This window comes from Crocuta crocuta, unplaced genomic scaffold (genome assembly GCF_008692635.1).
Source record: "Crocuta crocuta isolate KB4526 unplaced genomic scaffold, BGI_CrCroc_1.0 scaffold218, whole genome shotgun sequence".
Taxonomy (NCBI): domain Eukaryota; kingdom Metazoa; phylum Chordata; class Mammalia; order Carnivora; family Hyaenidae; genus Crocuta; species Crocuta crocuta.
In genome coordinates, this window is record NW_027533170.1 from 7242887 (window position 1) to 7248379 (window position 5493).

Genomic DNA, 5493 nt, shown 5'->3' on the forward strand with positions numbered 1-5493 from the left:
AGGGCTCAAACCCATGAACCATGAGATGGTGACCTGAGCCGAAGTCGGGTGCTCAACCAACTGAGCTACCCAGGAGCCCCAAGGTATCTTCTGATTTCTTTCCCTCCTGTTGGGATGTTCCAAAATACTGAACACCCTTCCTCTCCCAGCTCCTTCTGGCAGCCTGGTGCAGACAAAGAACACTGGACTTGGGGGACTGGTGACAGACAATCTTGGATAAGTCGCTGTGGGTTTTTAAAAAATATTTATTTATTTTTGAGGGAGAGAGAGAGCATGCAAGCAGGAGAAGGGTGGGGGTGGGGGGAACAGAAGATCCAAAGCAGGCTCTGTGCCAACAGCAGAGAGTGCGATGCCAGGCTCGAGCTCATGAACTGGGAGATCATGACGCGAGACGGAGTCAGACGCTTAATCGATTGAGCCACCCAGGCATCCAGAGTCACTGTGTTTGTCGCAACAGGAAGGAAAAGAACTGAACCTGAGTTTTTATCAGAACTTACCTTTGACCCCCTCCCTCTCCTCATGTAATTTCTTCCCTAGGCAAGACAATTCTTCATTCAAACTACCTCATGAATGTCCTCCATCTCTTCCTTTCCCCACTGTCCCTGCCCTCTGTGGCTCTGTGTCTGTTCCCTGGGATCCCTATCATCCGGCTGCCCTGCCTTGACCTCTTCGTTGGGTCTGTGTACACACCACTAAGTCCAGGTTGATCCTTACACCTCTCTCTCTCAATATCTCAGAGGCTCCCAGCACCTAGTTCTAACCAATAAGCTTGATTTCCCTGAGTGTGCCCTGCCTTCTCCAGCTATAGGCTCTTATTTATTTTTTTGAAGACTGGTTTAATGTTTCTTTATTTTGGAGAGCTATTATTTATTTTGAGCTGTCAGCAGAGAGCCAACACAGGGCTCGAACTCACAAACTGGGAGATCGTGAACTGAGCCAAAGTTGGACCTTTAACCAACTGAGCCACCCGGGCGCCCCCTAGAGGCTCTTGACCATGGTGAACACCTCCCGCCCTGGAAATGCTTCCCACCCTTCAAGTACCACCTCAAAAGCCATTTCCCCAGGGAGGCCTTTCCTCCCGTCCCCAAAGCTGTGAGGTGTATCCTTGTGCTGAACTTTCATCTGTCCCAGCGAGTAACCCTACCAGACTGGGGGCTCCTCGAGAGCTAACATCCAGAGTAGTAGCGATGAGTTTTCTTAGAGATGAATCCTCTTAAATTTGGCACTCCCATCGGTAGTAAACGGGTAAGGATGGCACAGAATCCAAGGGATTGCAAACTGGTGACCCGTGAGCGAAATCTGATCCACGAGACTTCCACGACATGCTTTCTTTTCTTATTTGTGGTTCAATTCACATAACGTAAAATTAACCATTTTAAAGCGTCTAATTCAATGGCACTTAGTACACTCACGATATTGTGCAATCACCACCTTTCATGTTCCAAAACATTTCCTCATCGCCAAAGGAAACTCCATGCGCTTTAAGCGTCACTCATTTCTCCTTCCCTACAGCCTCTGGCACTAATCTGCTTTGCATCTCTTGGGATTTACCTACTTCACACAAAGGGAATGATACCACAGGGGGTCCTCTGCGTCTGGTTTATTACAGTTCGCGTGATTTTTTTGGAGGTTCATCCCCGCTGGAACAGGTGTCAGAAGTTCATTCCTTTTTATGGTTGAATAATATTCCACACCATTGATATACCACAGTGTGTTTCTCCATGCATCAGTTGATGGGCAGTTTGGACTGTGTCCACCTTTGGCTATTGTGAAGAGTCCCGCAGTGATCATTGGTGTACAAATACTTGTTTGAGTCCCTGTTTTCAATTCTTTGGGATATACACCTAGAAGTGGAATTGATGGGTCATTCGAGGACTCTGCTGAGCCTTTTGGGGAAGGGGCCTGCTTTAATGTTTTGAACCTGAATACCTTTAGGTGTTCATCTCTGTCTCTGTCTCCATCTCCTCTACTGTCTTACACCCATTTGACTCACATTGTCTGGCCCCTGAAGACATCTGAATTTGCTGCCCCTGGAAGGCTCTGGCGGCAAAACAAAAAGGGAGAGAGAGAGAGAGGAAAGAAATCTTAACGCCCAGCCCAGTCACTAACGAGCCGGAGCCCTTGGGTAAATCTCTCCAGATCTCGGAGTACCTTTTACTCAACCCAAAACGGGTAATAATGCTTACCGAAGAGGAGGCAGCGAGGATCTGGGAGATCTGGGAGGTGATGGACGGAACGCGCCTCTTCGGAAGCTGCCGAGTTCTGGAAGCGGAGAGGGACGGGCGAGGCCGCGAGGAGGAGGAGCGGGGCTGGCTGGCCTCCCTCTGGGGACGTGGNGGTGCCGTCTGAGAAGTGGGCGGGGGTGGCAGGGTGCGGTGTGCGCCCAGGTGCCCCCTGCTTCCAGACGCTGAAGCACCGAGGCGCGGGACCAGGGACCGAGCGCGGCGCTCCTGTGGAGGGGCCGGCGGCAGGTTACGCTGCTCTCCGCAACCCCTGCGAATGTGCTCTCCCGGACCCCTGCGCCGCGGCCGGGGTGGGGCCCGCGCCCTTGGCGCGGGAGTCCGACCTGGGCTTCGGGTCCCCGGCTCGACCGCTCCAGGCAGGCCCCAGGGAGGAAGCAGCAACAGACGTCCCCACTGGCCCCCCCAGGTAGCTTGCCGGACCTACGGCAGTTCTGGGGAGCCCACGCCCCTGTCACAGCCTTCCCTGGGCGGGGTGAGGAGTGAGGGCTTCCGTGGGGATGCCAACATCGTCTGCTCCTCTACCTTCCCCACAAGACCCCTCTCTTGTCCCCTCCGCGATACCCCCATCCTGCTCCAGTCCCCTGCTCAGTAAGGGCGGCAGCTGCCGGCTGCCAGGGATCACGACCTGTGGGGACGCTACCAGTTTTTGGCGGCTGGAGCACCAGCCCAGTCTGGCCACAACCTTGGCCAAAGAGAGGACCAGCCTGCGGCCAGGCCCCCCTCAGGTCCCTGGCTGTGTCGGGAAAGAGGACTGGGACCCGTTGCCTCCCACCCGGCACCCGGTCCGTTAGTGCAGATGGGGGCTCTACTCGCTTGCACCTGCGGCTTAGCCCGGCTGACCTGCAACCTTGGCCCTCCGGTGCCCTCTCCCTGCCCAGCCAAGAAGGGAGTGGAGGCAGGAGGCCATCCTGGGCCCAGTGATCGGCCGCCTCCCAGGGCTCTCCTGGGCAGGGCTTCTCTGCCGGCTGGCTGAGTGTGGGTGTGCATGTGCGAGACTGTGAATGAATGCGGCCAGCCTGCTCCCGCCTCTAAAACCAGTAGCTTCCAGGGCTCGGAGTCCCCATGCGGCGGTGTTTCCACTATTTCTCTTTGACCCAGGGTCGGGCGGGAAGAATTCCATGCTGAGGGGACTGGAGTCCGAATCTCTACCTGGTTGCCGATGCCCTTGAGAGAGGCAGGTGTGGGGGGCTGGGCGGACACACACGCAGCAATGTGTGTCCACGGAGGGGAACTGGTGACCACTAGCCGGGACAGCAGTAGAGAGGGCTTTGCCCGGGGATTTGGAATTGTTCATCATTGTGGGATCTTGGGCAGCTGGCTTCTAGGCCTTTCTGGGCCTCAGGTTCCTTGCCTGCCCCCTTGTTGTGGAGGTGAGCTCAGACGAAATCAAAGGGCTCAGGAAAACTGTAGAGTGTACGCCTCTATGTGACTCTGTAGCGATACTGAGATACAGTCCTTTGGGGTTAGATGCCTGGCTTTGCCTCTTCAGGTGTCACAGTGTAACTAGGGTATGCCAGCCTCTCCCGTCGTCTCTGCCCTGGCCCCCCCTTACCCACTGCCCTCTTGTGGAGCTGGGACATTCCAGTCCAATTCTTCAGGGGCAGCTGCAGACACTCCCTCCAGCAAAGCTGATCCCCCCCAGCAGGTGGTGGGCCCTTCCCCTGGGGCCTGGGCTCTGGAGGGGCTAACCACAGCCAAGGCGGGACTCTGGAGCTCCGTGTCTGCCTGCTCCAGGATGCCCCACGCTAGAGGAGACTCACGGTGCAGTCAGGAAGGGCTTCGAAACCCAAGGAGCCGGTGTACTTTCTCCAGGGCAGCTGAACATGTCTTCAGGCACGTGCTTTCACCTCCTGGGCCCCGATTTCCTCTTCTGAAGTGGAGGATCTCAGTGTTCCCCACCTGTGGGTATCGTGAGGCCGTGGTAAGCCTTGTCAGGCTAACCAATGGACGCTGGGATGCTCCCCTGCGTGCCCTGTCTCTGGTTCATGGTCAGCATGGTTCCCGAGCTTTATGTTCCTGTCTGCACCAAGGGTTGATCCAAAAGAGATGCCCCTCTCTGTCCAGGGCTTCTAGTGCCGCTGGCTCATCTTGAGGCCAGGGGTTGGGAACAGGAGCTAAGGGGCCCTATTGGGGCCAGCTGCAGCCTGTGCAGAATACGGCCCAGCCCAAACCTAGCCACCGGGAGTTGGGGGGAGGGGCTCTCAGCTCTGTGCAGAGCTCTGAGCCGGGAAGCCCTTGGAGGCATTTGGAGGAGGCCCTGCCTTTTGCCCTGATGTTCCCATGGGGGTTGCAAGGCACTTGCTGTCTCTCCCTCCCACCTCTCTGCCCAGATCCTCTCCACTCCAGCCCGCACAGCTGCCCTGGCCTGACCAGGCCATTCCCTGGGCCTCCAAGCAACGGGGAAGGAATGTGTGTTTTGGGGGGGGTGGGGTGGGATAGACCCCTTTAGGAAAAGGGACTGTGCCCAGACTGAGACCTGGGCAGGGTGGAGCCTCCTAAAAGCCAGGGGCCTCAGCCCTGCTGGGAGAGCTGATAATACAGCCAGAGAAGTTACCTAGGAGGGGCGAAGGGTGGAGGGCGAGGGCCTTGGGGAAAGACAAAAGAAAGGGGCTGTCTGTGCCCCCCTTCATCCAGCTCCACAGCTGTTTCTAACTGCTCAAGTCACACGTGGAGGGAAGCCCCTCACCACACATACACACACACACACACACACACACGCACCCCTTCATACCCTTTGCATCTAGCCTGGGGGCTGGGGAGGACAAGTGGGTTTTTGTGCTAGAGTAATGCTGGAGCATTCGTGTGTGTGTGTGTGTGTGTGTGTGTGTGTGTGCATGTGTCCCAGAAGATGCTCAATGCCGCAAAGGTGACCTTGTGTATGACTGTGTCTGCTGTAGATGTGACTGTCCGTGCTGTATCCTGTCATATAGGAACCACTGTGCTTCTGGCTTCAGTGACTAGATTGCAGTTTGTATGTGGGGTATGCGCTTTTGTGGTCCATGGCTGCCTCTGGTTCAAGGACCCTCCCCCTTGAACCTGGGACCATTTGTAGGGAACATGGGGTGCTGGTTATCTCTCCCTGAGATGGGAAGTAAGGATCTGCCCAGGGGAAGGTGACACGGTTTGTGTTTGGGGTGAGGTGGACATGTTTGGCACCACTGCCACCCCCACCCCGACCCCCATGCTTGCACTGGGCTTATGGTTCATGAGACCTTTCACTTCCATTGTCTCCGTGACAGAAACCCAAAGG

The 5493-nt window shown here is 56.1% G+C and overlaps 1 long non-coding RNA gene across 2 annotated transcripts; it reads right to left on the reverse strand.

Annotated features, from left to right (window-relative positions):
* Positions 1–225: 225 nt before the first annotated feature.
* On the reverse strand, positions 226–2330 carry LOC144216813 (uncharacterized). Of its 2 annotated transcripts, XR_013330763.1 has the most exons (3): positions 2187–2330; positions 1930–2040; positions 226–1844 (listed from the first exon to the last, which is right to left on the reverse strand). It is a non-coding gene; the product is annotated as an uncharacterized LOC144216813 (long non-coding RNA). The 2 variants fall into 2 exon arrangements; XR_013330762.1 differs by having other exon boundaries at positions 226–2040.
* Positions 2331–5493: the final 3163 nt, after the last annotated feature.